The 26,747-nt window shown below is 42.3% G+C and overlaps 1 protein-coding gene across 1 annotated transcript in view; it reads left to right on the top strand.

Annotated features, from left to right (window-relative positions):
• The first annotated feature begins 17,375 nt into the window (after positions 1-17,375).
• Positions 17,376-26,747, top strand: part of trak1b (trafficking protein, kinesin binding 1b) — a 44,053-nt gene continuing 34,681 nt past the window's right edge. Inside the window, exon 1 of the mRNA XM_036590220.1 lies at positions 17,376-17,539. The gene's annotated coding sequence lies outside the window, so the exon portion shown is untranslated. The remainder of the gene's footprint in view (positions 17,540-26,747) is intronic.

Below are 26,747 nucleotides of genomic sequence, written 5' to 3' on the forward strand. Positions count from 1 at the left end.
TGAAAATTTCCTGAGGATTGGACCAATAGAAATGCTCCGAAGTTGCTTGGATTAAAATCTTGTGTTCAAAGTAAAGAATGTTCATAAAATGTGAAAATTTCACTGAAATTAATTTTTGCTCTACTTTGGTCAATAACACACTGTTAAAATGTTATGGTGGGTGGGGTCTGATCTTGATATTGGGGTAAAAGCCCCTTTTAAAGCTGTTACATAAACAAATTCGTTTGCAGAAACTTCAGGTTTCACCATCGTCCTGTACAAGATAAACTCGGGTGCACGTCTGATTTAGACTTAAAGTAAAAGTTCTAAAGTAGGACGTTTTACCTGTTTACTCTGTACAGCTGTAGTGCTTTCGGTCTCCCTCTGTGTGTGTCTCCATATCTCTCTCTCTCTCTCTCTCTCTCTCTCTCTCTCTCTCTCTCTCTCTCTCTCTCTGTTGTGGTGAGGAATTTCACTGAGGCTCTGCCAACTGTTAGAACTGTTAGACTGAAGTTCTGCCAACAACCATCACACACACAGGCGGTGGTGGAGGGGGAGCTGATTCTCTATATAGTGTGCCTGAACTGAACTGTCAGAGATTTGAGAGTTAAAATACACTATTATATACACACACACTCAGTGTATACAGAGACCCTGCACCCCCACCCATACACACACACTCAGAGTCAAATATCAGAGGATCACAGAGGAAGAAGATAAAGGGGGGAGGGACTCACTGACCTTACACACACACACCTGTCTTGAGGCTACAAACTGCACCTGTGAGTGTGGAGAGAGTCACAGTTCGGGGCGGGGGGGGTGTTGGGGGGTTAGTCTGCTCTCACAGGAACAGGAAGTCTGTTGCTTGGCAACCAGGGGTTCACAGCTCAAGAGGCACTTTACAGCATGAACACGTGCAAGTGTGCACAGGTCACTGTGACTGACAGTCAGAACACAGACATCGCATCACATCAAAGACATCAAAGAGACAAACTAATAGACTGTACAGATGAAGAGAGAGAGTGATGTAATGTGTGATGAATAATGATGTCAGTGTAGTCACATCGTACTTAAATAAATGTAGAAGAATGTAGAAGCTTCTGAATCGAACTATAAAACCATCAAAATAATTGAGGTTAGTCAGTCTTGTGTAGTTAAATGTGAATAATTGCAAAAGTAAAGGTGTTTCCATTAATAAAGCAGTGCATTGTGTTAGATCTGTATGAGTGACACAATCAGCTTCATCTGAATGTGTTTATCACTTTGAGTGATTCAGTAACATTCAAAACTTGAACATGGTCACGTGATCACAGAGAGACCGTTTACTGTCTTCATCAGAACACCTAGCGAGAGCAGCGGAGTCTGCATGTTCCACCCAACGAGTGCATATCGCTGTTATCGGGACAAAAACCTTGTATCTGTTTTTGTTGTTTCTCAGTTTTTGACATAATTTGAAAATGCCTGTCGTTCTTTACATTGTGTGTAAATTTCATGATGAATGGACCAAAAGAAATGGCCGAAAATGACTGGGAAAAATTCTGGTTCCATTGACTTACATTAAACGTAAAGTAGGTTTTTTCCTTCTCCTGTAAAGTTACCATTTTGGAGACGTGAGTTTTTGTTCCGACAGCAGATATGTGTATACATATTGTATACACAATGAGCGTATATATTATTTTCATTGTATATACTGCCTGTTCAGCTCAGATCAGATTATTCTCCAGATTTTATGATTTCAGCTCTTTAATGTAGAGAATGTGAGGAGTGTGTTTTTGTGTGAACAGTCACACACACGGATTCCCACTGCTGTGTGTGTGTGTGTGTGTGTGTGTGTGTGCATTATGGGAAGGAGGAGTTGTCAATCATGTGTTGCCGTGGGCGATGTGTCTTATTGCCAGAAGCAGGTTCAGCACTGGCTCCGCCCCCTGACCTGGGACAGTGCTGAGGGAAATCAGACACAATGACCTCACAACCTCATGACCCCATGACCTCCGAATGCACCACACACACACAAACTTTAGGAAATGAATACATTCAAGCTCTTACTTTTATTTGTGGCATAGACTCTATAATAATAATAATAATAATAATAATAATAGTATTTTAATGCCATACAACATATTGCATTATTATTGGCATATGAAACAATTTTATTTATTTATTTATTTATTTACTTTAAATTGTGTTTGTAAGTATAAGTTTCTCTTTCAGTGCAGTTTTGAGACACTGACAATCAAAATTACCTGAATTTTTCTTGTAAACAGTAAAACTGTTATCTACTATGATCACTTCTCATATTTTAACAATCGTTCTGGGGGTGCTGGAGCGTATCCCAGCAGTCATTGGGCGGAAGGCATTTTAAATACCAGTGAATTTAAATTTATCTGATTCTAATATAAACAATACAGCGCACTGTATTTTTCTTTTTGTTTGATTTTCAAATATTTGTGCGGGTTTCATGAGCCATGCTAATGTCATTTGCATGATAACTAAAAAGGTAATCAGAAAAGGAATATCAGGAAATGGGAACTTTAACAAGTGCATATTTTAAATCTACTTTATTGATCAGTACGACAACTTGGTTCATTGAGGGTGATGAAAATGTAATGTGCTATGAGTTTTTGGCCGGGAGCTGCAAATTTCAAGTTCCTATGAGGTAAAAAAGCAGAAAGCGGCCTTAACTGTTCCTTACATTAAACACCTGATCCAGGGTCAGGGTTGGGGGTAGGGGTAGGGTTAGGGTTAGGTTTAAGGTTGGGGTTACATGAACAAATATGACAAACACAGCTCACATGGTCAGACACGTCAGCGCAGTCCTGTCTGCCAGTATCCTTACTACACTGAGTACGAAGAGCTCCGCCATGTTCGAGGCGGATCATAGCTCACTGATTGGGCGTGGTTATGCGTTCACAAGGCCTGTCACTCCAAACCAGTTGACTAATAGAGAGTGCAGGTGAACGCCCTCTTCTAAGCCCCGCCCCCTGTTAAAAAAGTGCCACAAGTCAGAAGCAAAAAAGCAATTCCAGAAATTAAAAAATATATCTGAAAAATTGGCAAGCAAAAAAATTAAAGCAAAAACTGACAAAATGAGTAATAAATGTATATCAGACAGAGTGAAAATGAGTAGTGATATTTTTGAAAAGTTAAGTTTAAGTTAAATCTCATTATTTGTATTTGCAACATATTTTGGACATTTTGATACTCAGTATTTTGCTTGTGGATTTTATTATGTTATTGTTTGTTTTGGCACAGAGTTAACTCTGTAATCCAGAGAAGGAACCTGTTTTTAAATACAGATTCTACAATGCCGGTTTGCCAAAATTCACTACCACAGCAGCAGAATGCAGCTCTGAATGATTAACTGCAAAACTTCAACAAAAACATCAGACAGAACTTTATAATTCTAATCTGTAATTTGTTAAACTGCTGAGAAATTCTGAAGTTAAGCTGTTCTAGAAGTTGATCTCTCTGAGGAGCTGGAGGTTAATGTTCTGTCTCGACTCCATCTGTTCAGTGTCTGTGTTTGTGTCCATGATGAGCTTCATTAACAACAAACTGTTTAAAATCTTCATAGGATCATCATCATCATCATCATCGCACCAGCATGAAGAGGCTCAACACTGAAACAGCAGAATAAGCAGGAAAGCTGAAGTTAACTGAGCAGAAAAACACTGTAAATCTGAAGAGCGAACATCACTGATTACATCACACTCTCTGTTATTGTTACTGAAGGGACTAAATTGGATGTGATGTATTTTATTGATCTTTTGAATGAAGCTTGTTTGATTGAAGTGAGAACTCAAGCAGCGCAGACAGACAGACAGACAGAGACAGATGCAGTGGACTGCAGGGAACTGACCTTCTGTAACTGACAGGTCTTGAGAGTGGACAGAGCACAGCTCTGGCTCAGGGGACTAGGGGTCTATTTTGATGGGTGGGTGCAGTTCCACCCCCTTTTGATCCTCATCTCCACATCTCCTCATCTCCTCATGTCCTTATCTCATCTCCACATCTCCTCATCTCCTCATGTCCTTATCTCATCTCCACATCTCCTCATCTCAACACCTCACCTCCACATCTTCTCATCTCCACATCTCCACATCTCCTCATCTCTACATCTCCTCATCTCCTCATCTCAACACCTAACCTCCACATCTCCTCATCTCCACATCTCCTCAACTCCACATCTCCTCATCTCATCTCATCTCCTTATCTCTACATCTCTACATCTCCTCATCTCTTCATCTCCTCATCTCAACACCTCACCTCCATATCATCTCATCTCCACATTTCCTCATCTCCACATCTTCTCATCTCCTCATCTCCACATCTCCTCATCTCCACATCTCCTCATCTCCTCATCTCCTCATCTCTACATCTCCTCATCTCCTCATCTCATCTTCACATCTCCTCATCTCCACATCTCATCTCCTCATCTCCACATCTTCTCATTTCCTCATCTCATCTCCACATCTCCTCATTTCCACATCTTCTCATCTCATCTCCACATCTCCTCATCCCCTCATCTTCACATCTCCTCATCTCCTCATCTCCACATCTTCTCATCTCCTCATCTCATCTCCACATCTCCTCATCTCATCTCCACATCTCCTCATCTCATCTCCACATTTCCTCATCTCCCTATCTCCTCATCTCCACATCTCCTCATCTCCTCATCTCATTTCCACATCTCCTCATCTCATCTCCTCATCTCCACATTTCCTCATCTCCCCATCTCATCTCTACATCTCATCTCCTCATCTCCACATCTACTCATCTCCACATCTCCACATCTCATCTCCTCATCTCATCTTCACATCTCCTCATCTCCTCATCTCATCTTCACATCTCCTCATCTCCATATCTCCACATCTCCTTGTCTCCTCATCTCATCTTCACATCTCCTCATCTCCACATCTCCTCATCTCCTCATCTCATCTTCACATCTCATCTCCTCATCTCCACATCTCATCTCCACATCTCCTAATCTCATCTCATCTTCACATCTCCTCATCTCCACATCTCCTCATCTCCTCATATCCCCATCTTCTCATCTGCACATCTCCTCATCTCCACATCTCCTCATCTCCTCATCTCATCTCCACATCTCCTCATCTCATCTCCACATCTCATCTCATCTCCACATCTGCTCATCTCCACATCTCCTCATCTCCACATTTCCTCATCTCCCCATCTCCTCATCTCCACATCTCATCTCCTCATCTTCACATCTCATCTCCTCATCTCCTCATCTCCACATCTCCTCATCTCAACACCTCACCTCAACACCTCACCTCCACATCTTCTCATCTCATCTCCACATCTCATCTCCTCATCTCCACATCTCCTCATCTCCACATCTCATCTCCTCATCTCCTCATCTTCACATCACCTCATCTCCACATCTCATCTCCTCATCTCCTCATCTCCACATCTCCTCATCTCCACATCTCATCTCCTCATCTTCACATCTCCTCATCTCCACATCTCATCTCCTCATCTCCTCATCTCTTCATCTCCTCATCTCAACATCTCCAAATCTCCTCATCTCCACATCTCATCTCCACATCTCCACATCTCATCTCCTCACCTCCACATCTCCTCATCTCCACATCTCATCATCTCTTCATCTCCTCATCTCCACATCTCCTCATCTCCACATCTCATCTCTACATCTTCACATCTCATCTCCTCATCTCCATATCTCCTCATCTCATCATCTCCACATCTTCTCACCTCTACATCTCCACATCTCCACATCTCATCTCCACATCTCCTCATCTCTACATCTCCACATCTCCTCATCTCCACATCTCCTCCACATCTCCTCATTTCAGAGAAAATCAAGCTGCTTCAGATCTGAAAACATCCACAGGTGTTTCTGTCCATCCTTCCACTGTGAGAAGACGACTCAGCGCTGTGGGTCTGAAAGGATGTGTAGCTGATCAAGAAGAACCTCACTGAGAAAAGGAGACGGACACACCAAACAAAGAAGCTGAACGATGGACTGACCACCCCAGAGTCCAGACCTCAACACCACTGAATGTGTTTGATTACTTCAGAAAATGATCAACCAGCTTCTCAGACTGAACTTTGGAGGTGTGTCTGCAGATTCTTTGAGGAACTGAAAGTGAGTCTCCTGAAAAGCATTCTTGTTGAAATAGAGGGGTGGGGTGAAGTGTTGGGGCTACATGACCCTCCAAACGGAGGTTTTTCAGAGACTCACTCCATGAGTTATGAAACAAGAAGAAAACGGTAAGATGCTGCAAAGGACAAAAAAACCCACAAGTGTGAGAATTTTCTCTCTTAAAACTTACGATAACAAGCACAAAAATCACTAGTAGTAGCTGATGTTTGGGTAGCTAGCTAAATTTCCTGTTCCACCTTAAATGGTGCACTGAGAAGCTGTAGAATATCTGACTTCAGCTTCATATCACTGAAGAATTAGGAGTAGGTGATAATAAATAATAGTTCTTTTTTGAAGGCATATGATGCCCTAAATGTTGCTGAACTTTACCCTCCTCTGCTGTCACTGCAGACTGGCAGGGTCGCCTACAGAGCAGCGCTAGTAGCTGTTAATGAAGTGATGCTCTTTTTATTTGAGGGTCCCATTTCATAGAGAACAGTGGTGGACAAAGTACACAAACCATGTACTTGAGTTAAAGTAGATATACTCAAGGTAAAATATTACTCCAGTAAAAGTAGAAGTTCCTCCCTTTAGAGCTCCACTTGAGTAAAAGTACAAAAGTATTTACCTTCAAATGTACTTAAGTATCGAAAGTGAAAGTACTAAAAGATTAATTATGGCTCTGATGTCCTATTAGCATTTTTGTAACAAGACTCTTGATTCATTAACTCATTTTAGGTGAAAGTACTCCAGTGTCACTCTTGGTAAACCAGTCTTTTAATAGTCATTAATTAGTGACACTGATGTCTATTAAAATTATCATAAGCACAAAACACTGAAGGCAAACAATTTCCATTAGGTAGAACCAAGTGGCTCTGAAATAACTTTTTACAAACAAGCAAAGTTTCAGTTTAAGATTTATTTGCAACTTAGTTTAAATAAAAATTAGTTTAAATTTAAATAAGTTTAATTTTAATAAAAACGTGCTTTACAAGCAAGCTAACTCAGGTTCACAAATGAGTTTTCCTTTACTAAACTGCATCTGTAGGTCTCTGTTCATAAACATAAACTAGACGAAACAAATTTACGATAAAATGAATGTGTTTGTATAAATTCAGAAAAAAGAAACACGTCAGCCACAACTGCATATGTGCACATATTTCTATATTGTGGTCTATTTACACAAAGTTTGGTTAGAGTCATGTGTTTCTTCCATCATTTATGTAGGAATAGGCACTCTCAAACTTTTATGCTGTTACACTGTCGTTGAACCGTGTGCTTGCCCTAGGTAGCTATATCCAACAGGTCAAAACAAAGTGTGCGCTGTGCCCTGATTGGTGTTCTTGCTTTGCTTTTTTTTTGTTTTGTTTTGACATGTTGCATTTTTTAATGCACACATAAGCCAAAAGGAATGACAGATTCCACATAATGTTATGGAGTAAAAAGTAAGATACTTGACTTTGAAATGTAGTGGAGTGAAAGTAAAAAGTCACCAAAAATTTTTATATTTCAGTAAAGTACAGATACACGAAAAAACTACTTAACCACAGTAACAAATTATATTTACTTCGTTACTGTCCACCACTGGTAGAGGAAGATTTCAACCACTACCCTGTAACTTAGTTTCAAGGGGCAACACTCGAAAACAAGGGTTAGAAGTAAAAATAAAAAATGGGGCTGGGCTGTACTCTGTATTGTCTTTACTGTGAGTAAACGCAATAGATATGCATTTGTGTCAGTGCTTTTGTATGTTTTGTATCATGTGTGTTCATATTCATTTATAAATATGTAAATATGTAAATATAAGTGCTCTTGGCTCATAACGAGATTCTGTGTCTGTGCAGGAAAGCGACTCTGATTCTGATAAACCTTCACCATGTGGATATCCTGATATCAGGAGATCACAAGATTGACCTGCAGTGATGCTACAGTCGTCTGTGTCTGGGAGTCCAAGAGACAGTTGTACTTGCTCTCTCTGGGCGGGCAGCATGGCCCCCCTTCTCCCCCCATCACTCAGCGTGATGCTAGTCAGCGAAGGCGTCTGTTAGCTGATGTAACCGATCTGGTGGTTAGCGTCTTGTCCGAACGCGTTCAGCTGTCCGATGATGCTGCGTTGGTGGCAGTTTAAAAAGATGTGGTGGAGCTTCACAGAACTCAGAGGAAGCCTGTGTTTGCCTTTGCCGTCCTGGCACTGGTGGTATCATGTGACTGGGGGAATCTGTTCTCTGTAGCTTTTAATCAGTACACATGAGCCATGCCTTTATAAAGTGGTGTTGATGGTCAGTGCGTGTGGTGGTCAGTGAGTCTTTTTGTCCTCTGAACTGTAATGAGCCACTGAAACCCCTGTAAGTGTAACTGAGTTAGAGTAGCACTGATAGGACCTCTCTTTGAACTGAGTGGAATCTGGCTAATGTCTGCGCTGGACACTCAGAAAAGAAAAGACACAACAGTGAGTCCATTAAGGAAATGTAGATCCCACCTGACGGAGCAGTGATGCTTTTAATGATAACATCTGAGTCTGTGAAAGAGCCGGCCGGCCTCTCTGCTCTGCCACTCGACTGAGTGTGAATGGACTCTGTGCGGAAGCTCAAAGTGTATATAATAATAATAATAAAGACGGCTGGTTCATTCAGAAATATTCCCTTAAATATTCATGTTTGGTCAGTAGGAGGATAATAAGGACCCCTGGGACACCTCCAAGACTCCCAGGGGTCTTTAATCTGTCCCCCTCACTCTCTCACTCACTGGACGATCAGTAATAATGAATAATGATGAGGACCGTCTGCACACATACACAGGAAGACTACTGATCAATGAGCTGTCTGGATGATACTGAGGGTAACATCACAGTTTATATCACAATACCTACATTTAGTGTCGGTTATTCATTCAGCCTAATGAGAAACTGTAGAACAGACTTGGTTTATATCACAATACCTACATTTAGAGTCAGTTATTCATTCAGCCTAATGAGAAACTGTAGAACAGACTCGGTTTATATCACAATACCTACATTTAGAGTCGGTTATTCATTCAACCTAATGAGATACCGTAGAACTATAAAGTATGCACTTTGAACTATAAAGTATTCTATGAGCCTGCATTATTCTGGAATTATGAAAATGATGGAATATAGAAGTCTGTATTTTCTCTGCTGTATCTGTTGTTTGACTTTTCTGCCTCTTGTTATTTAGTGAATGAAGAACAGAGTAAATACACCCCAAACACAAACACACTCCCAGATACAGATTAAATATGGATTAAGCTAATTTGCATATAAATTGTATTATCAAATAATATTTCTCAGGATTAATGAGATTTTGGGTTTGGATGACAGATCAGCACACAGTGATTTACTGACAGCTCAGACACCATTAACACTACACCAACACACCACTGAGGAGAAATAGGGAGAAAGAGAAGAGGAGAAGAGGAGAGAAGAGTAAAGACAAAAAGGAGAAAAGAGGAAAGAGAAGAAAAGAGGGAGAGGAGAGAAGAGAAAGGAAAAGAAGAGGACAGAGAAGATAAAAAAGAAGAGGAGAGAAGAGACAAGAAGAGAGGGGAAGAGAAGAGGGAAGGAGAAGAGAAAAGAGGAGAGAAGAGAAGAAAATAGGAGGAAGAAGAGAAAAAACAATGAAGAGAGGAGAAGAAAAGAGAAAAAAGGGGAGAGATTTCTTAATTATCAGTGTACCACCCGGACTCTTTTATTACAGAGCAATGCTTCTGTAATATGTACAGAATGTGGTTTGACATTGTCTTGCTGAAATAATCAAGCCATTCCCTGAAAAAGACGCTGTCTGGATGGCAGATGTGCACGTCACCCATGCCATGTGCACTAATGCCCCCCTATACCATCACGGATTCTGGCTTTTGAACTGTGAGCTAATAACAAGCTGATGGTCCCTTTCCTTTCTTGTCTTTGATGGTGCAGTCTTTCACAGAGTGGTGAACCCCTCCTCATCTTTACTTCTGAAAGACTCTCTGCGATGCTCTTTTATATATCATGTTACTGACCTGCTGCCAACCAACCACCAGGTGGTTTTTTTATGTTTGGTACATATATTTTCAAATTTAGCAGGTAAGTATTCTAAAAGTATTCTCTAAAAATATAAAAGTAACTGAATTCTGAAAACTGCCTTCACAAAATATAGCTTGGACTGAATCCCGTATGCCCTGCGATGGACTGGCGACCTGTCCTGCCTTCCGCCCAATGACAGCTGGGATAGGCTCCAGCACCCCACCGCAACCCAGAAGGATGAGCGGTTTAGATGATGGATGGATGGATGGATGAATCCTGTATTCTGGATATATATTTGGATGGATATGGATATATACACAATACTTGTATTCCATTACATCTCAACCCTGCGTTTAAGTATAGATTCTCCATTACGTAATTTTTTGAGTTTCTGTGCTCAAGTATTTCAGTCACTTAATACTTTTTACTTTTAGTCACTATATTTAGAGAGAGATCTGCTCATTTTCATTTCACAGGTTCGTTAATCTACATATTTGGCTGCTTTCAGGAAAGCAGGAAATGAAAGGAGAAGCAGCAGATGAGACAGATGAGTTTCAAAAACACATCAAAATAAACACTTTTATGGCCTCATTTACAGGAACCATCTGACCTGCATGGTTCAAACCACAATTCTTGGCATCCAACATAAAAAAACAAAACAACAACAAAAAATATTAAAATCTGTCATTTGTTCTTCTAGACATTCATAACTTTACTAAAAACAACACATTCTGACTCTGACTGCATCTCCTCCTAGTAAAAAACTATTAATAATCAATGAAATATTCAGATCTCAGATATTTACAGTGATTCTGTTCTGATCTATTTAAACTCAAGGCATTAACAGATCTATTAATGAGCTAAATACATACAAAATCATCATTTATAGGGTTTTCTATTGGGAGGAGTCTGTCCAAAACCCTAACCTCTAAACTTGCACTTGTGAAAATGCTTTACTTTAGATTAACTTTTTTGTGTTTAAATATAAACATATGATGATTTTCTGTGTGAACAGCTGTTCAAAGCTGTGTTTGCTGGTCATGTACTGTCTGAGTTTCTGAGCTCAAAATGAGCTAAAATTGTCACCAAAACAGTCACTACTGAAACAGTCACGACTGAAACAGTCACTACAGAAACAGACACTACTGAAACAGACACTACTGAAACAGTCACGACTGAAACAGTCACTACTGAAACAGACACTACTGAAACAGTCACTACTGAAACAGTCACTATTGAAAGTCATTACTGAAACACACTACTGAAACAGTCACTACTGAAACAGTCATTACTGAAACAGACGCTACTGAAACAGTCATTATTGAAACAGACACTACTGAAACAGTCACTACAGAAACAGACACTACTGAAACAGTCACTACTGAAACAGTCACTACTGAAAGTCATTACTGAAACACACTACTGAAACAGTCACTACTGAAACAGTCACTACAGAAACAGACACTATTGAAACAGACACTACTGAAAGTCACTACTGAAACAGTCACTACTGAAACAGACACTACTGAAACTGAGGGGGTGGGGTGAGGAGACAGGTCTGAACATGCCTGACTGAAGTTCCCCCTCACCTTAAACCACTCTGATCTCTCAGTGACCTCTTTTAGAGAGTCTTATATATCAGATACACCCCCATACCCCCATGCACCCCTATACCCCCCATGCACCCCCATACCCCCATGCACCCCCATACACCCCCATACACCCCCTATACACTCCCATACCCCCACACCCCCCCACACACCCCTATACACCCCCGTACACCCCCAATACACCCCTATACACCACCCCCAAAAACCACAGACACTCACACACATCCACATCTGTGTGTGCAGATGATCAGAGAGATACAGAGAGAGAGAGAGACAGAGAGAGAGAGAGAGAAAGAGATACTGAGAGATCAGCACTGATTCTGATTTTCAAACTATTACACACCATCTGTCTCTCTCTCTCTGTGTATCTCTTTCTCTGTCTGTCTCTCTCTCTGTATCTCTCTCTTTCTCTTCCTGTATCTCTCTCTCTCTGTCTGTCTCTCTCTCTCTCTCTGTCTCTCTCTCTATCTCTCTCTCTCTTCCTGTATCTCTCTCTCTCTCTCTCTCTCTGTATCTGATGATGATGACCGTGTGTAAAGAATGATTTACAGTAAGAGACCCTTCAGCCTTCCTGAGAAGTTATATTAAATAAATAAATAAATAAATAATACTAATTAATAAAGTGGGTCATGTTTGATCTGAGACATTTAGACGTTTACAGCGTTCAGGGTTTCTCTCATCTGAGCGTGTTCAAGAAAAACATAGAAAATATGAAATATGATCATAAAAATAAAACCTCAACTAGTTAATAAAGCTCTCTATGGTTAAACATGCGACTCAAATCTGCTCACAATGGACTTTTTCTAAAAGAAACAGTGTGCGCCCTCCACTGGACAGGAGAGAAAAAAACACCCAAAAGGAAAAATCCACCAACTCTTCGAAATTCCTCTCTAGTTCAGTGGTTGAGATGTAAAGAAAGTCATTCGGAGTCGTTTACGTCTCACATTGTAACCCTTTAAATATGAACAAATTTTAAAAAATCAGTGGTCTTCCCCTTTAAGCCTAGTCCTGGGCTAAACTGCAGTGCCAATGAAGAATCACCATTAAAATATTCTTCAGCTTAATCTCTGAGAAACTCCGTCATAATGAGGCACCTAAACGCTGAATTCAACATCAGCTGGTAAAATCAGATCATCAGCATTAATCTAGGAATCATTTATTACACAGTGACCGTAACTCTGTCCAGTCTGGGATTTATTTAAAGCTATTTCTCTCTGACGGGTGTGATGACGGTGGTGATGTCACTGAGCAGATCTCCTCCTAGACACACAGCTTCACTGTACGGTCCAATGTTTACTCCCGTCAGTAAAACAGTCCGCAGTGTTTGATTTTTAGACTCAGACTGTTTCACAGCCGCTGTAATGAAGGCCTGGTGAAACTGACCCGCTGAAGGTCCGACGGTCTGAGGTGGAGTTTATGGCTGATGGTTCTCCTGGTTCTCTGTGGAATGTAGGCTGAGGTGAATCAGCTGTGGTGACCTTCTCTATGCAACTAGCGCCACCTGCTGGATATACGTGTGCTTACTGATGGACCTCTGCTCTGAAAAGCCTCCTGCTCTGATTGGGGTTCTGATCGGTGAGTGATATTTAATGGGGGGCGATATTGGGGCAATATGACGATATGTTATTGTTATTGTCATAAAAGGATACCGTTTTCTGAGGGGATCGTGTGCATCGTCTGAAAAAACAGCATGCATGACTAAAACAACAGCCAAAACAGTGAATATAAAAAGTTCAGTAAGTGTATGAACTGTACAGTATCTGTATGAACTGTACAGTAAGTGTTTAAACTATAGTTTATAAACTACAGTAAGTAAACTTTGGAAAATGGGTGGCATTTCCCTTTAAATGAACGAAAATGAGGTGAACCGTGTAACAGTGTAACAGTTCTACTGTGTAGCTCAGATGTTTATCTAGAACAGTAACCTAAAAGCCTGTAACACATTTTGACCACGCCTCCATCCTTCCTCCCAGTGGGGTCTGACACTCTGCAGATGGAGGTGACGTCACGCCCTGCGCTGCTGACGCTGTGTGATGAGAGAGGGAGAGAGAGAGAGAGGGAGAGAGAGAGAGAGAGAGAGAGAGAGAGAAAGAGAGGGAGAGAGAGGGGGAGAGGGGTAGAGGGGAGGAGAGGAAGGGTATGGAGGATTGTTCAGGCAGCTCCGCTCTGTGTTAGAAGGTCACTGTGGAGATCAGTGCGGACAGCGGAGGTTCAGCATCGCTCTGTTGCTGGGAGACCACAAGCAGCATCATCAGATCTTCAGCTCTGTTCTGTTCAGCATCTGGAGCTCAAGCTCTCAGCACGAGGACCCCAAAGAGCTGCTTCACTCCGTTATTTACTTCACTGATCTCCATCAGCGGCCCGCGCGCTGCCCCTGCGGAGACTCACAGCGCTGCACTCTCACTGCACTCACTGCGCTTCACTGCACTCACTGCGCGCTTTTCTGTGCAGGTCTCGGCGGGTTGCGCTCTGGTGAGTGATGGACGGGCGAGTCTCGCGGTGTTTTTGTATTTATTTGCGTTTTTATCGCCTTTTTGAGGCGCTCAGTTTGCACATGCGCACACCGAACCGCAGTGCCGCCGTCGAACACGCCCATTACGGCGAGGAGGCTGGTCACGTGATCGCAGCTTACCTGCTAGCAGGCCAGGCTGGGCCAGGCTAAGTGTTTACACTGTGTGGTGAGATGTAAGAGGCTGATTTTGTGATAAATATCAGAGACGATCAGTTTGTGATCATCTGTCTGAGTTATGAACCCCATAATCAGGATATTACAGCTGAACACAGTTTACAGAGCTAAACACTGAATATGAACCCTGAAAGAGTTTTTACGGTATTTGTTTTAAAGAAATGTTTTTAAAAATAATCGCAAGTGAAAATGTTTTGTTTTTGTATATTTCTATGTTTACAGGCATTTTACATGTTCCTGTAGATCAGGGGTGTCAAACTCTAAAAGGGCCACGTTAAAAAACCTCAGCTAATCTGTGGGCCAGCAGTGTTTTTATTTAATTTTCCCCTAACAGTTTGCCACGACCTGAACAGGCCATTATTAATTTAAAACATGCCAAAGCTGCAACAGAAAAATAGGCACTGAATACTTATTTTAAAATAATCCTAAATAAAAATAAATTGTTTTAGGTAGTTTTTTTTTAAAACTGCCTATTTGCTGAAACTAGACTCCAGGCATCGTTTCGTTGTGCGTAACCTCTGGCCTAGATATTGTTGTTGGGGGTCAGAATGCACACTGTGTTGCAGTGCATGCTGAGGACTGTAGTGCATCTCAGGGTGAAACGGACTAATAACAACAGAAAATTTAAATAGTTTCACAGGCTGAATAGAACTGTGTCACGGGCCTGACTTGGCCTTGTGTTTGACACATGGGCTGTAGACAATCATTGAAGTCCCATAAAAATATTACAAAATAAAAGCTGTCTCCGTTTTTACATGATCTAGCATAGCATCCACATCTTCTTTTTTATTCTTATTTATTTATTTAGTTTTTATTTTTTTTGTAGCATTTACAGAAAAGTAGTGAAGATTGCTGCTGAGAACCTTATGATAGAAACTCTAACCTGAAAAATCACTTTTTTTTGTGCGTTACTGGGTCAAACGTTACAAACAATTTATTAAGTTTTTGTCAAATTGTAGATGATTTCGAATCTGTTTGTGAAACATTAATTTTGGAGTTTGGAGTGTTTTGGTCTCTCCCTGTTCAGAGAGGAAATAACTGACTTTCCTATAGGGACTTTGGTGGCAGCCAGTTTAGCCTGAAATGTTCCCCCATCTCAGCACAGTGTGACGAGCCTGTTCCTCAAAGTTGTTTTACACAAAACAATACATGTGCTGGCAAAACCCATAGAAACCATTAGGCTTAGTGTTTCTGTTGGTTCTTTATGGTTTTGTAATGTGTTTTGTCTTTTTTAATGGGTTGATATCACAGTCTAAAGGATTCTAATGGTTTAACAGGAGACTAGTGGCTGATTCTAAATGCATATTATGGTTTCCTAATGGGATCTAAAGGTGTTCCCATTAGCAAGCAAAACCATTAGATAGATAGATAGATAGATAGATAGATAGATAGATAGATCACTTTATTAATCCCAGAGGGAAATTCCTGTACTGCAGCAATACAAAGTACAATAAAGAGCAAAATAAACAGGAGCAAAGTATTATCTTAGTGTTTACAGATACATAAATAGAAATCAGAGATAAATAACAGAATAAAATGAAATAAAAAGTATACTAAAAACAATGACAGTGACAGTGCAGTGCTGCACGTCCCCTCCAGTGACTGAACTACTGACTGTACTGTTAACAATAACCTTGTTAACAGTTGTGCAATATGACATTTATAGATGCATAAACAAAGTGGCAGTGAAATGTGGAATATGTATAAATGTATAATCAAAGTGGCAGTGCATAGTAATTTGAGTGGAGAGATGTAACGTAGTGTCCAGTTGGCGCCCAGTGAGTCTGTCCTGTCAGTGGCTCAGTATACAGTAATGTCCTGGCACAGTGACGAGGTTCTGTATAGTGCGATCACTGTTGGTACAGACGATCTCCTGTACCGTTTCTCACTATGTAGGAGCTGAATGAGGCTGTTGCTGAAGGTTCTCCGCTGTCTGACCAGTAGGTCATGGAGGGGGTGTGATGTGTTGTTCAGGACAGCAGCGAGTTTATTGAGTGACCTCCTTTCAACCACCACCTCAAAACCATCCAGTGAGCAGCCCAAGACAGAGCCAGCCTCCTTGATCAGTTTATTGAGCCTCTTTGCGTCTCCCCTTCTGACGCTGCCCCCCCAGCAGTTGCTGCAAAGAAGGCAGGGCCCCCAACAACAGACTAGTAGAAGATCACCAAAATCCTGCTGCGCACATTAAAGGACCTGAGCCTCCTCAGAAAGTAGAGTCTGCTCATCCCCTTCCTGTACACAGCCTCGTGTTGGTCCTCCAGTCCAGTTTGTTGTCAAGCATCACACCCACATATTTGTAGGTGTCTATCAGCTCAACATTCTGACCCGTGAGGGTAACAGGACTGGTCATGGTCCTCATCCTCCTGAAGTCCACTACCATCTCCTTGGTCTTGGCTACATTGAGGATCAGGTGGTTCCTCGTACACCACTCACCAAAACTTTCCACAAGGTTCCTATACTCACCTTCCTGCCCATCCCTGATGGATCTAACCACCACAGAGTCATCAGAACAGTTCTGAAGGTGGCAGGGGTCCGATCTGTATTGAAAGGTTTAGGTTTTAACCCTAATGGTTCTAATATTTTTTTCAGGCAGGGTAAAGAGACAAATATTTTTGTAAGAGAAATATGATATTAAAATTATGGAGGACTAAAAAGTGTGATTTCCTCACATGAATGACTCAGAAATGTCCTCCATCGTCCTCTGTTTACTGTGTATTCTGTCATAATGTCACTCACAGAGCTCGTCAAACAGAAATATATAAACGTGTTTGCATAAACGAGTGAATTAATACAGGCCTCGTGTTGTTTCCTCTGATAATGTGATGAGAACTCTGCGGTTCTGAGACTGTTCTGTTGGTTGATGGTGAAAATCTCTAACTTGTGTGCTCTGTGTCATTCAGGCTGCAGGAGGCAAGGTGTCCCATTCATGGCAGAAGTTGGTGTTCCTTGGTGAGAAGTTGCCAAGCTGGACGAGTCGGGCTCTGACGGGTGGAGAACAGATCCAGATACATCTGTCCACCGTGAGTCCACTCAGGAGGAGCAGTATGTAGGGGAAGGAATAGAAGAACCTAAAGCTCTGCCTCCACACGCCGCCTACCGGGACGCAGAGACCATCACAGGTCAGTCTGTGTGTCAGTGAATTTGGTGCTGTTAAAAGTCTGAACACCTACAGTCTACAAAATTAATACTGTTAATTAGTTTTAGTCTCAAAAATAAATCCACTGAATTAATAAACATCATATTCAGTTTAGTCACTGTGGGGAGGCAGCAGCTCCGAATAACAGGAGGATATCAGGCTCAGCTGTTTAACCGTAAAGTCAGTTTCACTAGAAAAGCCATGGACTGTGGACTGTTTGAGGAAACGCCCGTAAAACTGTATTCCTGTCTTTTACTATGATTTAATGATTTGGATCATTGACACAGTGTCCAGTATAACTGCATATGGGGCGAGACACAATCTGCTGTACATCCTGTAATACGCAACACCTTTCGGCCATGTTTCCACACTGCAAAAAATTATATGTAAGCAAGTGAAAACATCTTAAATCCAGACAAATCTAATATTTCTCATTATGAGACTGCTGTAAGAATGTTGTAAGATTGTTTAATTTATTTCTAGACATTTAATTAATTTGTAAGTAATTTGATCTTATGAAAGTGTTGTATTCCAGTAGAGTAGAGTTGCAAAAATGTACCTGAATCCTTCATCTCAACAGAAGAATGGTTTTACATTAATTAAGATCATCCTAACCAGAATTTTCATCCATCGTTAGCATTTAGCAGTTTTAGAGACTGAATTCAGGGCAACGTCTGAGAAATCGCGTCTCTGCTGTGAGCAGATGTTCTGTATTAAACTGTACAGTTGCAGTGCTGTAGTTCCAGGATCTGCCACAGGGTGCTGTTGTTTAGAATATAACAGAGACTCTGCAGAGCTGCACCAGAGCTTATTACTGTGAGCACATATTCATCACATATTATACATAGTTAATATTAATATCTCTCTTTCTGTCTGTCTGTCTGTCTGTCTGTCTCTCTCTCTCTCTCTCTCTCTCTCTCTCTCTCTCTCAATTTAATTCAATTCAAGGTGCTTTATTGGCATGAAAAAATATGCTACATGTGTATTGCCAAAGCTTGCCAGAGATTTTTAAACAGAAATCAACGATTTAAGGTGAACATATTAGATTCTAGGAATAAAAAAAAAAAACATTTGGTCTTAATATGTTAAACATTGCAAAATTGCTAAATTGTAGAGCTGTAATTTTAAAAAGACAGGATACAATAAAATAGCAATACCAAACAATAATCAATGTATGAAAAACAAACATGTATTCGTACGTGTGTGTATATGTATGTGTGAGTGTGTTAGTGTGTGGGTGTGTGTTAGTGAGTGTTAGTGTGTGTTAGTGTGTGTGAGTGTGTTAGTGAGTGTTAGTGTGTTAGTGAGTGTTAGTGTGTGTGTGTGTGTGTGTGTGTGTGTGTGTGTGTTAGTGAGTGTCAGTGTGTAAGATAAGATAAGATAATCCTTTATTAATCCCACAACGGGGAAATTTGCGGTGTTACAGCAGCACAGAAGACAGAGCAGCAGGAAATATACAAACAATATATAAAATAGAATAAACAATAAAAATATAAAGATATATGTATATGTACAAAAATTACAAGAAAAATATACAAAGTATTAAATTTAAATTTAGAAATGTAGAAATGTATGTATTGTAGTGAGTATTGCACAGTGAATAAAATAGCAAATAAATAAACAGTAATAAATGGAGAAATATTGCACTTGACATAATTGCACATAATGGTGGTAAACATATTGACAGTGATCCGCAGTGAATATACTACGCATGGTGGACTGAGATGTTGCACACAGTAAAGTGCTGTGGCAGTGATGTTGAGAGTTCTTGCACATGGAAAGTAATTGTAAACTACTGTCTACTGAGTGCCGTGACTGTTATAGAGTCTGACAGCGGCTGGGAGGAAGGACCTGCGGTATCTCTCCTTCACGCACCGCGGGTGCCGCAGCCGGGCACTGAAGGAGCTGCTCAGTGCTGTCAGAGAGCAGTGCATGGGGTGGGACAGGTTCTTCAGCATGTTTGTTAGCTTAGTCCTCATTCTCCTGTCCCCCACCACCTCCACTGGGTCAAGAGGACATCCCAGGACAGAGCTGGACTTCCTGATGATCTTATTCAGTCTCTTCCTGTCAGCAATGGAGATGCTGCTACCCCAGTACACCACTCCATAAAAAATGGCTGATGCCACCAGAGCGTCGAAGAAGGTCCTGAGAAGTGCCCCCTGCACGCCAAAGGCCCTGAGTCTCCTCAGGAGATGTAGCCTGCTCTGGCCTTTCCTGTAGAGGGCAGCTGTGTTGTCAGTCCAGTCCAGCTTGTTGTTGAGGTGAACACCCAGGTACTTATAGGACTTCACAATCTCAATGTCCATTCCCTGGATGTTCACAGGCACTGGAGGAGAATGTTTGGACTTGCGGAAGTCCACCACCAGCTCCTTGGTTTTTCCTGCGTTGATCTGCAGGCAGTTCCTCTGGCACCATTCCACAAAGTCCTGCGTCAGTTCTCTGTACTCCCTGTCATCTCCGTCTGTGATGAGGCCGACGATAGCAGAGTCGTCAGAGAACTTTTGCAGGTGACAACTGGCAGAGCTGTACTTGAAGTCCGCAGTGTAGAGGGTGAAGAGAAAGGGAGCGAGGACAGTTCCCTGTGGAGCCCCCGTGCTGCAGACCACCGTGTCCGACTGACAGCCCTGGGTCCTCACATATTGCGGTCAGTTAGTGAGGTAGTCCAGGATCCAGGTGGTGAGGTGATGGTCCAGGCCCGTGCACTCCAGCTTGTCCTTCAGCAGTGTGGGTTTGATGGTATTGAAAGCACTGGAGAAATCAAAAAACATGATTCTCACAGTGCTCCCAGCATTCTCCAGGTGAGAGAGAGAGCTGTGTAGGAGGTGGATGATGGCATCCTCCACTCCAATGCCAGGTTGGTAGGCAAACTGCAGTGGGTCCATTGAAGAGCTCACCAGGGGGCGCAGGTGGACAAGAAGCAGTCTCTCCAGGGTCTTCATCAGGTGAGATGTCAGCGCCACCGGCCTATAGCTGCTGAGGTCTTTGGGGTGTGGGGTCTTTGGCACTGGCACCACACAGGATGTTTTCCACAGCTGTGGGACTTTCCCTAACCTCAAGCTGAGGTTAAAGATGTACCCGACCACGTCACACAGCTCGTTCGCACAGGTCTTGAGAAGCCTTGAGCTGATGGCATCTGGACCTGCAGCCTTCCTGATCTTCATCCTCCTGAGCTCACTTCTCACCTGGGATGATGTGAATGTGAGGCTGGAGTAAGGGAGAACAGTGCTGGGATGTATGTCAGCAGGAGAGCCGTCTGATGGTGGCTGTGTGTTGAGATGAAGGGGGGTGGGTGCAGGAGAGGGGGGAGGGCCAAATGCTGGTAGTGCCAGACAGGGAGAATTCAGCAGTGATGTGCCTGTGGTGGGGGGAGCAGGCGAGTGATCAAACCTATTAAAGAATAGATTGAGTTCATTCACCCACTTGTGGTCCCCCACAGCCCGGGAGTCGGGCTTCTTGAGTCCAGAAATAGTTTTGAGGCTATTCCAGACTCCACTGACATTATTCTGCTGCAGCTGGGCCTCCATCTTTCTCCTGTAGCTGGCTTTCCCCTCCCGGATCTTCCTTCTCAGCTCCCTCTGCACAGATCTCATCTCCTCCTTGTCACCTGATTTAAAAGCCCTTTTCTTCTCTTTCAGGAGGGCCTTTATATCAGGATTAATCCAGGGTTTGTTGTTGGAGAAACACCGAATGGTCTTGGTGGGTACGGTATTCTCCACACAGAAGTTGACATAGTCCGTTATGAAGTGTGTGAGGCCATCAATATCTTCCGCATAAGGATCACACATCTCCTCCCACAGTGTTGTGCTGAAACAGTCTTTCAAAGCCTCTTCAGACTCTGCAGTCCATTTCTTCACTGTGCGGGTGATGGTTGGTTCTCTGTGTACAAGTGGTTTGTACACAGGCAGAAGATGAACCAGGTTGTGATCTGATCTTCCGAGGGGAGGGAGGGGTAGGGAGTTATATGCCTCCTTTGTATTGGCATAAAACAAGTCCAGTATTTTATTGTCTCTGGTGTGGCAGGTGACATACTGGGTGAAGGTAGACAGTGTTGAGGATGGAGAAGAATGGTTAAAGTCCCCAGAGATCAGGAGGAGGGCCTGTGGGTGCTGGGTCAGAATCCTGCTCACAGCTGAGTGCAGGACGTCACAGGCAGCATCAGCGTTAGCAGACGGAGGAACGTACGCAGCTATCGCGATAGCATGCGAGAATTCACGTGGCAAATAGTATGGCCTCATGCTAACGGCTAACAGTTCAATGTCCTTACAGCAGATTTGCTCTTTAATAGAGATGTGTCCAGAATTACACCATCTATCATTCACAAATACTGCCAGTGTGTGTGTGTGTTAGTGTGTGTGAGTGTGTTAGTGAGTGTTAGTGTTAGTGTGTGTGTGTGTTAGTGAGTGTCAGTGTGTGTGTGTGTGTGTTAGTGTGTGTGAGTGTGTTAGTGAGTGTTAGTGTGTATGTGTGTGTGTGTTAGTGAGTGTTAGTGTGTGTGTGTGTGTGTTAGTGAGTGTCTGTGTGTGTGTGTTAGTGTGTGTGTTAGTGTTAGTGTGTGTGAGTGTGTTAGTGAGTGTTAGTGTGTGTGTGTGTGTGTTAGTGAGTATCAGTGTGTGTGTGTTGGTGTGTGTGAGTGTGTTAGTGTTAGTGTGTGTGAGTGTGTGTTAGTGAGTGTGTGTGTTAGTGAGTGTCAGTATGTGTGTGTTAGTGTGTGAGTGTGTGTGTGTGTGTTAGTGAGTGTCAGTGTATGAGTGTGTGTTAGTGAGTGTTAGTGTGTGTGTGTGTGTGTGTGTGTGTTAGTGTGTGTGAGTGTGTTGGTGAGTGTTAGTGTGTGTTAGTGAGTGTTAGTGTGTGTGTGTGTGTGTGTTAGTGAGTGTCAGTGTGTGTGTGTGTTAGTGTGTGTGAGTGTGTGTGAGTGTGTTAGTGAGTGTTAGTGTTAGTGTGTGTGTGTGTTAGTGTTAGTGTGTGTGTGTGTTAGTGAGTGTCAGTGTGTGTGTGTGTGTTAGTGTGTGTGAGTGTGTTAGTGAGTGTTAGTGTTAGTGTGTGTGTGTGTTAGTGGGTGTTAGTGTGTGTGTGTGTGTTAGTGAGTGTCAGTGTGTGTGTGTGTGTGTTAGTGAGTGTCAGTGTTAGTGTGTGTGAGTGTGTTAGTGAGTGTTAGTGTGTGTGTGTGTCAGTGAGTGTTAGTGTGTGTGTGTGTGTTAGTGAGTGTCAGTGTGTGTGTGTGTTAGTGTTAGTGTGTGTGAGTGTGTTAGTGAGTGTTAGTGTGTGTGTGTGTGTGTTAGTGAGTGTCAGTGTGTGTGTGAGTGTGTGTGTGTGTTGGTGTGTGTGAGTGTGTTAGTGTTAGTGTGTGAGTGTGTGTGTGTTAGTGGGTGTCAGTATGTGTGTGTTAGTGTGTGTGTGTGTGTTAGTGAGTGTCAGTGTGTGAGTGTGTGTTAGTGAGTGTTAGTGTGTGTGTGTGTGTGTGTTAGTGTGTGTGTGAGTGTGTGTTAGTGAGTGTTAGTGAGTGTTAGTGTGTGTGTGTGTGTTAGTGAGTGTCAGTGTGTTAGTGTGTGTTAGTGTGTGTTAGTGTGTGTGAGTGTGTGTGAGTGTGTTAGTGAGTGTTAGTGTTAGTGTGTGTGTGTGTTAGTGAGTGTTAGTGTGTGTGAGTGTCAGTGTGTGTGTGTGCGTGTTAGTGTGTGTGAGTGTGTTAGTGCGTGTTAGTGTTAGTGTGTGTGTGTGTTAGTGAGTGTTAGAGTGTGTGTGTGTGTTAGTGAGTGTCAGTGTGTGTGTGTTAGTGTGTGAGTGTGTGTGTTAGTGAGTGTCAGTGTGTGTGTGTTAGTGTGTGTGAGTGTGTGAGTGTGTGTTAGTGAGTGTTAGTGTGTGTTAGTGTGTGTGTGTGTTAGTGAGTGTTAGTGTGTGTGAGTGTGTGCGAGTGTGTTAGTGTGTGTGTGTGTTAGTGTGTGTGAGTGTGTGCGAGTGTGTTAGTGTGTGTGTGTTAGTGGGTGTCAGTATGTGTGTGTTAGTGTGTGAGTGTGTGTGTGTGTGTTAGTGAGTGTCAGTGTGTGAGTGTGTGTTAGTGAGTGTTAGTGTGTGTGTGTGTGTGTGTGTTAGTGTGTGTGAGTGTGTTAGTGAGTGTTAGTGAGTGTTAGTGTGTGTGTGTGTGTTAGTGAGTGTCAGTGTGTGTGTGTTAGTGTGTGTTAGTGTGTGTGAGTGTGTGTGAGTGTGTTAGTGAGTGTTAGTGTTAGTGTGTGTGTGTGTTAGTGAGTGTTAGTGTGTATGAGTGTCAGTGTGTGTGTGTGCGTGTTAGTGTGTGTGAGTGTGTTAGTGCGTGTTAGTGTTAGTGTGTGTGTGTGTTAGTGGGTGTTAGTGTGTGTGTGTGTTAGTGAGTGTTAGAGTGTGTGTGTGTGTTAGTGAGTGTCAGTGTGTGTGTGTGTTAGTGTGTGTGTGTGTTAGTGTGTGTGTGTGTGTGTTAGTGAGTGTTAGTGTGTGTGTGTGTGTGTGTTAGTGAGTGTGAGTGTGTGTGTGTGTTGGTGTGTGTGAGTGTGTGAGAGTGTGTTAGTGTGTGTGAGTGTGTTAGCAAGTGTTAGTGTTAGTGTGTGTGTGTGTTAGTGAGTGTCTGTGTGTGTTAGTGTGTGTGAGTGTATGTTTGTGTGTGTGTGTGTGTGTTAGTGTGTGTGAGTGTGTTAGTGAGTGTTAGTGTTAGTGTGTGTGTGTGTTAGTGAGTGTCTGTGTGTGTGTGTGTGTTAATGTGTGTGTGTGTGTTAGTGAGTGTCAGTGTGTGTGTGTGTTAGTGTTAGTGTGTGTGTGTGTGTGTGTGTGTTAGTGTTAGTGTGTGTGTGTGTGTGTGTTAGTGTGTGTGTGTGTGTGTTAGTGTGTGAGTGTGTGTGTTAGTGAGTGTCAGTGTGTGTGTGTTAGTGTGTGTGAGTGTGTGAGTGTGTGTTAGTGAGTGTTAGTGTGTGTTAGTGTGTGTGTGTGTTAGTGTGTGTTAGTGTGTGTGTGTGTTAGTGAGTGTTAGTGTGTGTGTGTGTGTGTGTGTTAGTGAGTGTCAGTGTGTGTGTGTGTTAGTGTGTGTGAGTGTGTGTTAGTGAGTGTTAGTGTGTGTGTGTGTGTGTTAGTGTGTGTGTGTGTGTGTTAGTGAGTGTCAGTGTGTGTGTGTGTGTGTTAGTGTGTGAGTGTGTGTGTTAGTGAGTGTCAGTGTGTGTGTGTTAGTGTGTGTGAGTGTGTGTTAGTGAGTGTTAGTGTGTGTTAGTGTGTGTGTGTGTTAGTGAGTGTTAGTGTGTGTGTGTGTGTGTGTTAGTGAGTGTCAGTGTGTGTGTGTGTTAGTGTGTGTGAGTGTGTGCGAGTGTGTTAGTGTGTGTGTGTGTTAGTGTGTGTGAGTGTGTGCGAGTGTGTTAGTGTGTGTATGTGTTAGTGAGTGTCAGTGTGTGTGTGTGTGTGTGTGTGTGTGTGTGTGTGCGTGTGTGTGTGTTAGTGTGTGTGTTAGTGAGTGTTAGTGTGTTCAGGACCAGCTGAGTGAGGGGGCTCTTGTCTTTGCTCAACTCCTGGTACTGCAGAGCTTTATAATGATATGAGGGGGGGTCACTATTTTTTAGGTGAATCCAAAATTTGATTGCCCTTTTTTGTACTTTTATAATTAATGGGTGTTGACCTAATTCTGCTCTGCATGCATTGTTGGTGATGTTTCTGTGTACTTTTAAAATGTTTTTGCAAAATTCTGCATGCAGAGTCTCAATTGGATGTTTGTCCCCTTTGTCGAATTGTTGATTAGTTAGCGGACCCCATGCTTCGTTGCCATAAAAGGCAGTTGGTTCAATTACTGACTCAAATATTTATAGCCAAATTCTGATTGGAATTTCTACAAAAAATTGTCGTTTTATGGCAAAGAAAGCCCTGCGAGCTTTTTCTCTCAGTTCATTCACTGCCTGATGAAAATTACCTGAAGAACTGATTTTGATGCCTAAATAATTATAGTTTGAGGAGTGACTAATTTGGTTTGTGCCTAACCTAAATGTGTGTTGTTTTCCCTGAGATCTGGATCTTTTCTGAAATATCATTACTTTTGTCTTTTTCAGGTTTACTGCCAGGCCTGCTCCAGCAGGTCCAGGTTCTGCTGTAGGCCCTGCTCTGTGGGGGACAGCAGAACCAGGTCATCTGCAAAGAGCAGGAATTTAATCTCTGAGTCGTGCAGAGTGAGACCGGGAGCTGTGGACTCCTCTAATATCTTCGCCAATTCATTAATATAAATATTAAATAATGTTGGGCTTAAACAGCAGCCCTGTCTCACTCCGCGCTCCTGGGAGATGGAGTTTGTTTGTTTATTGCCAATTTTTATGCCGCATTCAAACCAATCATCTTCTTTTCTGAGTTTGTGTTTTGATCTCTTTTTAAATTTCAGTTTAGCCTTTTCTGCAGTTTTGTCAAAAATCATATTTATATGTTTTACTGCCAGATTGACTCCTTCTTTACTGTGAGTGTATGTGGTGTCCAGAAAGCTGTCTAAAAGTGTTCTCGGATTGCTTTCTGGAACTCCTCTGTGCTGTTTTGGGCCCATCTGTATGGCCTCCTGATGCTGTACAGCTCACTGGGCTGAGTGTGTGCAGTGCTGTTAGTCTCTGTCCTTTTAATGAACACAGTGTTTGGCTGTGGTCAGACAGAGGGGTTAGGGCTTTAACAGTGAATGCACTGAGAGAGAAAGGGTCTAAGTCTGTTATCATATAATCTACTGTACTATTTCCAAGAGGTGAGCAAAACGTGTATCTTCCTAAAGAATCCCCTCGTAACCGTTGACGATGTACAGACCCAGACTGTGACAGAGCTGCAGGAGGTTTTTACCACTTCTGTTGACCATATAATCTTGGTTGTTTCTGTGGGCATAAGGAAGGTTGTCGTTAGTGTGCAACATTTTATTTTTAATATATTTGTCATGTTTTGTGTTTATGAAATCGGGCTGTGTTCCGGTTCTAGCATTTAAGTCTCCACAGACGAGCACATTTCCCTGGGCCTGGAAATGGCACACCTCTTTTTCTATATCTGGGAACATCTCTTCACAGAAGTATGGTGACTCTGCTGGAGGGATATAAATGGTACAGAGAAATATGTCTTTCTTTGAAGACACTAATGTCTTTTTAATTTTAAACCAAACATGGTATTTTCCAGCTTTCACTGTATCTAAAAAGCTGTGTATTTTTTCTTTGTACCATATGATTATTCCTCCT

The sequence above is a fragment of the Colossoma macropomum genome, unplaced genomic scaffold (assembly GCF_904425465.1).
Source record: "Colossoma macropomum unplaced genomic scaffold, Colossoma_macropomum, whole genome shotgun sequence".
Lineage (NCBI taxonomy): Eukaryota > Metazoa > Chordata > Actinopteri > Characiformes > Serrasalmidae > Colossoma > Colossoma macropomum.